Source organism: Thermobia domestica, chromosome 4 (assembly GCF_964235325.1).
Source record: "Thermobia domestica chromosome 4, izTheDome1.hap1.1, whole genome shotgun sequence".
NCBI lineage: Eukaryota > Metazoa > Arthropoda > Insecta > Zygentoma > Lepismatidae > Thermobia > Thermobia domestica.
The window spans coordinates 258,608,272-258,621,297 of record NC_137457.1 but is presented as its reverse complement, the minus strand read 5'-3'; the positions used below and the strand labels follow the sequence as shown (position 1 = coordinate 258,621,297).

Here is a 13,026-nt window from a genome sequence, read left to right as displayed (position 1 = left end):
AATGTTCTTGTAAAATCGAAAGCTTGTCCCATTCATTATGGAATTGTTCTTAAGCTGTTGTATTTTTTTTCTTTTCTTTTCTTTTTAATAAAAGGTATATTAGTCGTGCGTGATTACATACCAAGCAAAGTATTCATTTTGCATTTGGAATGTAATTTGCAGTAGTGAGACCTGATTTTAGTGGTCTCTTTGGAAATTAGACCCCACAAAAGTGGGAGTAGGGGGCATTTCCACTTAAATTTTCCGTGTTGTAAATTATGTCAAACAGTGGTGCAGCAGGTAAGCACATAGAGTAAATATATTTACTCTATGGTAGACATTCCCTTCGAAACTTTCAACTGATTCCCATTCCTGAAGTCGTGGCTGTGAGACTACTCAAGTGTCTTCATTAACACTAAAGTCTCTGTGTACTTGATTTCTTTCTTCGTATGCTGGTGATGAAATTCATACTTCAGATCTAAAGTATTAGTGCTGAACCTAATTATAATGGAAAGAAAATGCATTTCGAAAGAAGCTCGGATTTAAGACCACAGTCTTGTCTCCTTTTTGTGTCCCAACAGTTTGCAGGGGATATAAAATATAAAGAATAATAGCCTAGATTGTGTGTACTGTGTAGGAAATATTTAGTGCTTTAAGAGCAAATTGACTATTTTTCCGTTATAAAAATTATATCTTTTGTACTATAGGATTCTCACGTACCGATTTTTTTTTTTTTTTTTTTTTTTTTTTTTTTACACATAATCCCAGATTCGTGACTGTAAGCCAGACACCCAGGTTCGATTCTCCGTCCAGTTGTTCGATTTGCAGTGGAAGTTTACGTCACATAGTTCGCATCCTAAAGTAAACTGTAGTAGGGCTTGTCTTATATAGTCCCGAAACCTGATGCTAGATGCTGTACTCCGTATTTCTGTTGAAAGCAAAATACTATGATGGGGAATAGCCCGTTCTGTACGAGGTCCTTCGATTAATGGACTGCTCATAAACCGTTTATACTGGATTCAAGTCGTAGTGTGGCTCAAAACATGCATATCTTCATAACGTTGGTGTTCCATAAGGACGCAGCCAGTAGATAGTTTTACGAGTATATAACAAGGGACATTAGAAGTAACATTAAAATACAACAAACAAAAATGTTTCATTATCAATATAAAACTTTTTTTTTTTTTTTTTTTTTTTGTTAGCAAGCATCTTTCTCGCGGTAGTTATCTTTTCCGTGTATTTTTAATATTGATTATTGCCAGTGGTTCCCAATCGACGTCTCGCAAAATTTGAGAATTTAAAAGTCATGAAGTATTTAATAATTAGTTTAAAAAATCAATTTTGAGACAGACTGTACCAGTCAATACCTCCAGCAGCAGAATCAGTGCCCAGTACTACATACCTTTATAAATCACTACTTCATAGAAATTATAGCCTTACACTACTATAATCTATATTATTATTAATAGAAAATGGAGTGAGTGTTCTGATGTCGTGGGTTCAGTAAAGTATGTCGTCGGACAAGAAAGATTGCAAACCACTGATTGGAACTGTAAGTACATAAATACGGAACAATGTGATACAATGAAAAAGTTATCGGGATCGGTGGCGTGTTCTTGTAATCCTACTGTTTAGGAAGCTAGGTAGTGTAATAGGGGACAGTGTAGCTTACACTGAGATTTGATCTTACATGATGGGTAGTAGTTTACACTTGTCAACTGCACCTGATTCGAACCCCGGTTGGTTTGTAGCCCAGTTAATAATATATCCTGTCCTTCATAACCTTGATATTGCATAATGACGCAAAAGACAAAACTTTCAAAAGAAATAAGAATTTTATAAGAAAGTCAACAGGTCATCTTCGTTTTTATCGAGTTCTACGTTGTGACAGATGTGTGTAGAAGAAAGCAGTCTAAATATAGGTGTGACGAACATCAATCAGTATTTAGTAAAAGAAGTTCACTTGAGACCGCAATATATTATGAGGTCTACTGTCATGTTGAAGAACCAGTGGCGGTGCTACAGGTGACGGAGTGGCGCCAATATTTTTCCTCATCCCCCATTTTTCTATGTACAGCCAGTGAACTCATGATCAAGAACTACTGCTGTAGAATTTGCCACTGAAATCTATAAGACATCGATTTTTTTTCGTTATATTGTTTTTATTTACACCTGTTTTGACATGAAATTTACCGGTACCACATACATATCTTTGGCGATTATACACTTACGAACCGGGACAAATCGTTTTCAAATTGTATTCCTACAGCAACATATTTACAGGCATGCGATAATCATTTTGGACTTAACTGTGCATTTTATAACATATAGGCTGTAGGCATACGTGCTTCTAACATTTACAATTCACTTTACTGTATTTGTTTGATATGCTTCTTTTAATATTTGCTCTCTTTGGCATGGGAGACCCGGGTTCGATTTTTGGCGCAAGCTCATATGGTTGGGATACCACGTTAATCAGTAAGTCCACGTCTCATATAGCCTCGCTGCTGAAAGGGGCGTTAAACTACAAACCAACTCAACTCAATATTTGTTGTCAGTTTATATTCCTGTGTTTTGCTTACATTAAAGTGTGATCCGAAACGTGCCGATGTTCATTTGCTACTCACAAGCATAAAGCTGTGCAGTCAGAAACAAATTGGATTGGTGGAAGCTCGGAATTAAATAATAATAATAATAATATTCAAAGCAAAACAAGTATGGTTGCCTCGCCTCCTCAAAGGTTTTCTTGCTTCCCATCTTGCCCCCTACTATTACGAGCCTAGCGCCGCCGCTGCAAAGAACACCGACCATTTTTTTTTAAATCCCCGTGCTCCTATGTAGAGAACTAAATTGAACTACCTGACGGTAAAGAAAGTTTCTCGTCTGAGGATAGGATCACGTACAGTCCTTGTGAATTTCCAGTGCACTTTTTACTTCATTCCAGTAAAATAATTTATCGAAGAATTAGTTGCATAATCGTAAAAGAAATAAGGTAACAGGAAGGCCATTTATGTTTCTCGTAAATATGCCTGTAAAATTAATTTTTGGTTTCAACTTTTAGAACGATTTTTCTTGATGAATGTAAATGTAAGCGACAAGCATGTACTGCAGTATTTATGTTAAGTAATTTACATCAGTGTTAAAATTGAAAGTGGTTGTTTTATGCCACTTCCGGTTTGAATAGGGGTAAGAGAGAAGAAGGTAACCTATTTTTAAAACGCTAAATCGATTAAGAAAACTCGTACCGCCTTACGCAGAGTCTTTTTGACGTATGATTAGCGTTATACTAAAGGCCTGACTACTGCAGGAAACATACGTCAGTCGAACTCGTTAGTATGACACTAACCACGCGTCACAACGACTCTGCATAAGGCCCGTTATCGTTTTATCCTTTTTGCTCTATGCAGATTATTATTCAAAAACTAAGTTGTGCAGGAAACCATTTCTTCCTGTCTATTATAGTTTTTATTCTATAGTGATCAACGTAAAAACCGGAAATGATTGATGTGTATCACTAATCACTTCCGATTTGAATATCACCTGCATGAACGAACTCGATCTCTGATTTTTAAACCTCTACAACCTGACTAAATGTAATGCTGATTCATCAAGTGTTATTGGGCCTTTTCTACCTTCCGTATGGACACACGAACAGGCTAAGTATATAAAGGAGTTTTGGGAAACCAAACCTGTTAGAAATTAAAGAGGAAAAATGTGTTGAATCTTTGGGATTAACATAAATGTTTAAAAGAAGAAAACAATGGACAATCGGAACGAAGGGAAATGTATCAAGTGTAGAGTTGCCAACTCTGGGAAATTAAAAAACCGGCACCCCCTCAAAATTCCCTATGATACCCATCCATGAGAAGGAAATGTACTATCGTGCAGGGTGCGAATTGGCGGGGGGGATGCCAGGGATTTCCCCCCCTGACAAAAATATTTCCCACCCTGGAGAAGGAAAATTTTATCCCTGGCAGGGATAACTTTTTCCCCCTCTGGAGTATTTTTAAGTGGACATAAAGATAAGTAGGTCTACTTTGCGTAGCTAACCTAAATATTACTTGAGTGAAAATTTATGAAAGATCTCACATCTCAACTGTTTTGTACTTGTTAGTGTATATATATATATATGGAGGGGAGGACTGGGTGCGCATATGGGTGAAATTCATCCCCCCCTGGGAAAATTTTTCAATTCGCACACTGCTATCGTGCATTAGCACATGTATTCTGAACAAAATATATTAATCATTGATAGATGGTGAAAAGTGACAGTTTTGGATTTACGGAATGAAAGTTACTTTTTAAAATCTATATCTCGAATTAGATGAAATTGCTTCGAACTAAATACAGATTTGGAAAAAATGGTCATAAAGAGGCTGGTAAGAAGTTTGTACCGGTCACCGGCTGTAATCAAAATAACAGCAATATTTCCGACCAGGCCGATGAAAAACCGTCTAGTTGGCAACCCTAATCAAGTATAGAAGCTGGAGAGGATAAAGTAGAACAGATGACTAGGTTTCAGTACCTAGTCAGGAGCAATGATGAGGATTTGCTATAGTCTATGTGTAAACGGGAAATATAAGAATGGAAAAAAATTGAAGTCTTTAGCGAGGAGATGAGCCTATTTTATTTGTCGTTACATATGGAGTTACTAAATTTTTTTTAACTATTTTGTGTGGCGTATTGTATTAGTGTGAACTGGACATAGGTATCACGAACTCCTGTCGTATAGTTTAGCCTAACAACTTATCTTGTACAGCGGTGGACACTTCTAAATGGTACAGCCATATGGAGATTTACGGCTAAGGTGTACCATTTAGAAGTGTCCACCGCTGTACAGTTATCATATAGCTGAAAAGATTGTGACCTCCATTTTAGATAAAATAAGGTTCTGGTATTGCCTAATCCACATTATGCCTAGAATGGCGGACAATAACAAAAATGCAGAAATAAAACGGAGTGGGAGGGGGTAAGATTACACAAGATAATTCCTTTCTATGTGAAGAACTCAGAAATTGCTATCAGGTTGTCTGAATAGTACTGAGTCTTTGGAGGTCTAAAACTGAGAATACATTTATTGTGATTTGAAAATAACATTATGAAACCACATATGCACCATTTTGTTCTATGACTTGCCCATTTTCCGGAAACATTATAACCCCGTACTACTGTGGTTTCTGGTCAAAATAATGATACGTGGTTTTCACAGATCACTTTTGAAACTCAACACCGTTCAGGGAGTTGTGCAGAAATCGAAAAAAAAAAAATGATATTCTGACAGTTCCAGATCTGGGCAATACGGTGGATGAATTAAAAGGTCCCAGTGCAGTTCTCGAAATTTCTGACTGTCGTTAAAAATGTATACGGTCTGGTATTGTCAGAATCTTAACTAGTTCTGACCGTAATATTTTCCATAAGTAGAAGCTTTGCTAGATAGTGTCTGATGAAGCCAAAATGTTAGTTGGCGAAACTGTAACACGCATGTAGTTTTTTATGTGAATATATTGTTTTGCTCAGCAAATAGTTTGTTTGTGTTTTAGTTCTGACCGTGCTTTTGGATTATTAGTTGCACTTCTTGCACTAATTGTCGATACTACCGTTATAAATCTATCGATCTGTCTAGCGGCAGCAGCTTATAATGCGCGATGCCCTTCCAGTCCCACGAAACTCACACTATGACCTATATGTGGGCTTTGCCACAGACTGTAGATGATCTACTTTTCATCATTCGTGATCAACCACTTCAGAAATGATCTGAATTTGCTACATCTGAGTAGAGATTCACAGATAGAAATTCGATCGAATAAATATTTTTGAGTCAAATCATGTGACACCGAAACGTCAAGCTTCTTTTTGTAACCAGATATATTTCCAAAAGCTAACACTGTTACTTTAACTATATACACTGTTTGGTAATAAATGTTAGGTCATATGCGATGTCATGATTGCTTATATGACGATCTTGCTCGACTTTTGCCAGAATATCATCCACTTTTGCTGTGATTGATCACCCACTCCGAGGAGGGGCGTCTTGGACATCGAGATTTCCAGAACGAAAGCAACTTCAACCATCTTTTGACAGTTGCTTTGGTCAACGTATCTTGCCTATAAAGAGCTCACATTTCTTCACGGGTTTGCGCAACATTTACGTCTTTACGGAAATAATAAAATGCAGGGCAGTTTTACGGAAAGTTCACTCATCTTTACAACGCAGTACCTTGCGTCTGAGTGTAATAATTCCAACACTTTCTGCACATCTACTAGCTTCAACTGTCAGGTGTCACATGACCTTAAGCCTAACGCGCTGCGGTTCATATACCCTGAAATTTGGAACCCTAACGCTATGTCGTGCCCAAAAGGCTCAGTACTTTTTGGACGACCTGGTGTATATATTATTGATTATTATATTGACCCATCGACTAATATTTTTGATTTTGAGGAAAGTGTAATCTTAATATCATCTGAACGACTGTTTCAAAAACTTATTTAGAAGTGAGGATCACTTTTATTACTCAGAGTGTTCTACCGATAACAATACGCTTTTACACTTGGGAAGTATTATTATCTTTTAATCCGTGTATGTTAATAGCAGTATACTTATATTTTTGAAGTGGTATTAATTATAATTCTCTTAATATTAATAGAAGAAAATACACATTAGTTTGTTTTAGTGATTAGTAAAGGCAGAACAAGACCCAGGTGGTCTTGGTCTTGATCTTGCACTGGAGTCCTTTTCTTAAGTTGGGTTTTCACTTTACAAGAATCTTGTAGCTGTCATAAAAAAAGCTTGAAACCCTACCATATTTTACTATTTAAACATATTCTTGAAAGGGACACAATTTTTTTTCCATCTTGCAAGGAGTTGAACAATGTGCAACTTTCTGGGACGTCTTGTTTGCTACCTGCTATCGCCCTCCCGCTGACATAAAGGAAAAACCAGTTTCGCCGCTTCCGAAACAACGGATTTTTTGACAGGGAGGGAAGTGCGCCAAAATACACGTTTTTAATGAGGAGGTTTACTGTTTGTCCACTAGAGTGCTGTGCTGCATGTGCGGAGATACCTTTCTTGCTTTCAAGAAGTTGTAACATCTAAGTAGTAAATAGAAAGATCGGGTTGCAAGGTTCATGACAGCTACAAGATTCATTTAACGTGGCAATGTAGTCTCGGCCTTGGTCTTGCACACTCAGTCTTGGTCTTTCTTGTAAGAGTCTTAGTTTTAAGAAATTTTATGCTTTTTGTAGTTTGTACATTGGATGTAAGAGATAACAAAAACTACGCCTGTCATAGTCTGTCTCAGTGCATTAATAACTAACGAAAGTAGGTTGTTTAAATGTAATGTTGTTCACCTTCATGTGAGTATGATATGATAATGTACAAAATAACCTAAGTTCAGTATTACATTTCGCTTTACTTTAAGAACTTTACGAACATGTTTTGTTAGTTTACTTTTAGTTTACGACTGTTTTAAGCACACAGCTATTTTTCATGGGATTTCACAGAATCCAATAATGGCCTATCATAAGTGAATCAAATTATGGCCAAATTAAATCAGACTGAAGTTCCCACTTTGAAACAATTCATAGCCTATAATAATAATAATAATAATAATAATAATAATAATAATAATAATAATAATAATAATAATAATAATAATAATAATAATAATCCAGAAATGCTTAATTTAGACACTAGAAGCTTAAAAAACTGACGGTTCAAAATGAATGGATATACAAGTATGATCTAAAATAAATCCAAATTAGGAGAAATGTTATTTATCGAATCTATCTTAGTTAAATTTACTCGTATTAATCCTACGTGGGGTTCAAAATTTATACCAAGAACCTAATATATCACGAGTCCCTTAAGTTAAGATGAAACTGTGTATAAACTCCTCTGGAAACGTGTCCCAGAGTTTTCAGAAATTCAGCTTTCAAGAGCGGGATTTCTATAGCTTTTTTTCTCCGCATTCAAATCGATGTTGTCTGTATCATTATCACCTGAACATGGCTGAACCACCTGAAATAGATTTCTAACTGCTGTACTGTACTCAGATCTATTTTCAAATTACAGAAAGGCGAAATTTTCTGTGCTAAATACGTGTGAATTCAGAATAGTTATTGTTCATTATGAATAGGTAAAATAACATGTTTGTAACATGTTGCAAGGAAGGGAACAAGACTTCCGTGTCCGTGAAAAGAGGGATGTGTGCCACAATAATACATATATTCTTGCCGGGACAAGAAATCTGTCCATATTATGGACGTGTCCATTAATGGAGATTTAATTGTAATGTAAATATTTTGAACATTCTACACTGAAGAAATCGCTATGGCGAAATTTCGTCCCCGCGAGATTTTGGCCAGGCGAGCTTGTGGACCGCGAGCTGAAGCTAATGGTCGAAAGTAAAATTACTTTCGAGGTATTGGAGTAATATTTTGATGTAGAACGAATGTATCAAGGTAAATCTTCTGAATTTGAAATTTTTTCATGCTCATCTCATCTGTTACATCTTACTTACTGTAAAGAAACTTATTATTTATTTATTGCAAGTTGTGCTAGTACCCAAAATAGGGCAGTAAAGAATAAACAAGGCATGAATTTTCCAGAGTTGTATAGAGTAAAACGTTAAGTCTGAAAAATACTTTTGTGTATTGTGTAAAACGAAAAGAAGCCGTGTACAATTAATTGCATGACATCTGTATCTCCACGATATCGTATATTTAACTTGGGTTGATACGGTATATAAATGTTAAATTCGTATTTTTTTGGAATAGGATATATTAGGGAATGTGTCAGAAGTTATGGGAGTAGAATATATTAGGGGATCTAGTAAAAAGTTATGGGAATAGGGTATATTAAAGGATGCGATAGAAGATGTGGGAGTAGAGTATATTAAGGGATATGATAAAAGGTATGGTGTAAGGTATATGGAGGATGTAATAGTGTATATTAGGATATACGACAGAAGATACGGCAATAGTGTATATTAGAGGATGTGATAGAAGATATTGGGGAATAGTGTATTTATTTATTTAACAATCAAATGCAGCTCAGAGGCCATTTTATACTGGATATTTAACCACAACAATAACAGTGGAAAAGATTTGGGAAGGTATCGGCCAGGGGCTGTTTAGGAGGTACCATCCTGGCATTTGCCTGGTTGGACTGAGGAAAACGCCAGTCAGGATGGTCGGCAGCGGGAATCGAACCCACGACCTCCCGAATGTGAAGCCAACGCTCTACCACTTGAGCTACTTTGCTCAGTTTTAATGTATGATAGAAGTATGGGAGTGATATATATTAGGGAATGTGGGAGAAGGTATGGGAATAAGGTATATAAGAGGAACGGAAAGAAGATTACAGTTGATATCCTATTTCAAGTAGGACAATGAGTGAAGGACCGTAATACATGGGAACTTCGAAATTTGTGATAAGTGAGTTGTCATTGACGAATGATTGTATGAGAATAATGCTTGTTTTTGCCTTATAGACCTACGCTTTTTCAGTGGAGTTTAGCGTGGACCTTGGAGAGTTCTGGAAGGAAAGTTGGGAACTGTTTCTGTAAACAAGGTTGTGCCTGTTATGTGCCGGTAGGCTAATTATTTGGTCCAGTATGTTAAAAAGAAAACTTGTAGATTTAAGTCTGCAATAAGAACAAGTGTATGTCGGTAAATGTGCAACGTAGTTAAGAAGCTGGTAAACCACAATTTCCACGCCATCCACCTGTCATTACCTCGACATTATGGTTATTATGACGAGACAGTTGCGAGAGTCATGCAATGCCGTGCGTATGTAGTGAGGAGTAACATCTTGGAAGCCGGCGATCTGGAGCGGAGAATCTTGGTTGGCCTAAGGTCTTCGTGTGCCGACGGTCACGTGTCTCTGAAGAGCTCTCTCTTTTGCTCTTGTGCCGGTGAAAATGGAGAGAATGTCGTGCGCTACATATGAAGCTAGGAACGAGAACATGGGTTTTCCTTGTTGTGTTTGTAGCTAGTATAATAATGAATATAACTTCTTCAGCGCCAGGCAGGGGAATTGTGAAAAAATAAATAAAAAAGCATAATTCGTGCTGGTTTGTTCTATATAGATAACTAAAGTCCTTTATTCTTATCTAAATGAACATAGGAGAGATAACCTAAATTAATTATAGCTGGTTTACATATATCGAAAATGCAAAAAGAATTTCTTAGTGGGCAGAATAGTTGTAACTTCTACTGTAATATCGGGAAGCATTAGTGCACCCAGAGATTACATGAGCATGTTATTCATAAATAGTAATTAAAATGCTCTTTTTTCTTTCTTTAACCTAGTGTTAACTTTATATTCTTATTCTTGTTCTTAAAATGAATATAAATAATTATTCGCCTTTTACGAATTATCGTAAAGTGTGGTGGTTCCCGGAATCATAATGAGGGCTAGATAATGGCCAACATCCTATGTATAATAGCCGAGGTTTGAAAAATCTTGCTTGCAAGTACTGGGCAGCCAAAAATAAATAAAAAAAAAAAAAAAAAAGCCAGACCAAATTATGCACATTCTGTTTCATCTTGATTCTTCGGACTTTACTCGCCAAATGTAAGAAAGGACTCGCCACTGGCGAGCAGACGAGTGGATTTTTCAAGCCCTGATAATCGCATATACGAGTGTACGTGTCGTGGGCGATGCAGAGTTGTTTATTAAAGGGAAATCAAATTATTAAATAATTTGATACTTGTAAGGGTGTTTACATTAGTTCTCAATTTAATCATAGATCTGTATATCTTCTTTACCTTTTCTTCTATTCTACAGGATACTCCAAATTCTAAAATAGTATAATTTAATTTATTCAACTGAATGTATCAGCCTTAAACCAAACTATAGCATTTCTTTAGGATTATGCGTACAATACAAATGTTTACAATTCATAGCAAACTCAGTCCTTAAATAGCACTACATCTATCCTACACTTTTCTTTAGGGAAAATAAATAAATAATATTAACTCGACAATTGAGTTTATACAAATTTCTATACTTCTAATCTAAACTTGTTTTCGCCTGACTTGACCTCCGAAGTTTTTCTTTAGGGTACGTGAAGATTTTTGAGTACCAGACCCAAGTTCAAGATTTAGTTGGTTTAAGACAAAGAATTATAGATGGCTCCGTGACACCTCATATGTTACGCAACACCTGGAAGGTACCGAAAAATCACTTATCGATAAATCGATATTTCAGTAATCTTTAATATTTTCGTTATATTGATCAAGTTTCAATATTTTGTCGATATCCATTTCCGACATTCAAATTCGGATATCGCATTGCCCTATCTGCTGATTGGGTCATAACTTTGCGTGGGTTGTGATCCAGGAAATTGAGTTTATTTTACTATAAATGAGTAAAAGATTAAAAAAAAAAATCATTAGTATAGAAGACAAAAGGTAGACATACACACTAAACTATCCATTTATGTACCTATTCAAATGGCTTGCATTTTATATTACTTTAGTTATGAAAACGTATTGCAGGGAGTCTTATTTTCAAAATTCTCTTAGGTCGATGTTTCTTTATTATAGGACTTAATCTTAAATCTTCCACAGTGATTTCGTCTCCTCTCTTCCTCAAACAAAAAGGTGAATTTTGTAGGTTTTATACTAAGCAGGATAACAGAATTTTGTTATGGAAGGAAACATCAGTAAATAAATTCTTATCCATAACCGTGCATGTAGATTAACAATAATGTATTGGATTAAGCCCATTTCTTCAATTAATCACAAGAAGCTTTATCACTTTAAGCGCTAAACCCCGTATCAAATGTTTTATTCTTAAGCCAACAGGATTCACTGGTCTATTGAACCATTCATGAAATATTATAATAACATATATGCACATGACCGCCAGTAGTAGACCAAGTCCGCATGGTCTGAGTTGAAGCCTGACCTACGCCAAGCTCAGAATTGTTACTTGGACGTTAAAGTAGGGTACGGGATGACCTCAGGCAGTATGCCGGATGGAAAGCTAAAGTGGGCTCTAAGAACAAACAACAATCAATTTTATATCATTGATAGCTCACCATTTCGGAGATTTACAGGCTGTTCGAGAATATGCTTACTAGATGGCATGCCATCCATTCTGAGGAAACATGACGCAATTTTACGTTTGGAATTATTTTAAAACTCTTATCTATTTGTCCCCCGTCGAGGGTCGAGGCTGCAATATCAACAACTCTAGGTATATATATATTTTTTTAAATGTACGTACGTACATAATACGTCTTATTCCTGCCTGTGTCAGCGCAGATTGTGGCCATTTTAAACACTGCCTCTAACAACGCTATACCGAGTGTGGGACGATGTCCTTGCCTCCTTTCGAGAGACGTGTGTCATTTCCAAAGTTGCATTGTTTAAATGTTCCTTCAGGTACTTGTTATTATCACTCCATCTCTTTCCTTTACTACGCATACGGTACACTGATGATCGCCTCCAGCAGATCAGTGTCTTTCTTTGACTCTCTAATGGCCTATTCACTTCTATATTCTGCAGCGTGTTTCATAACTTTTGGTTCACCCTGTATATATCCGAAGTAGTACGGTGTTACGCATATATTAATATAGACTTTCATATCGTCTATTCTTAGATGTATTATCTATTGATGTTTGGATATCAGGATCACTCGTACATATCAGGATCACCCTGTATATATCACGCGTTGGCTAAGCGGTTAGCGTACGCACTTTTGACGTGGAGGAACACCCACATCCGGGTTCGATTCCCGACGGAAGCTCATGCGGTTTGGATTCTGTGTTAATCAGTAGGCCCCGTCTCATATAGCCTCGGTGCTGAAAGAGACGTTAAACTCAAATCAACTCACTAACACCCTGTATATAGGTAAATTATGATAAAATGCATAACTTCATCGTGGTTATAGCATAGCAATTTCGACTCTAATGTGAGACACTCGAGTACGATTAATTTTGGGAGTCACGAAATCTTGTTAGGTATACGTTTGATACAAATACTGAATGAAGATTTATATGCTCCTTACAATGAGTACTATAGAGAAGAGTTAACGTG

The 13,026-nt window shown here is 36.4% G+C and overlaps 1 protein-coding gene across 7 annotated transcripts in view; it reads left to right on the top strand.

The window, feature by feature from the left end:
• LOC145684015 (sphingomyelin phosphodiesterase) overlaps window positions 1-13,026 on the top strand; it is a 273,240-nt gene that overhangs the window by 23,415 nt on the left and 236,799 nt on the right. The gene's annotated exons all lie outside the window — the stretch shown is intronic.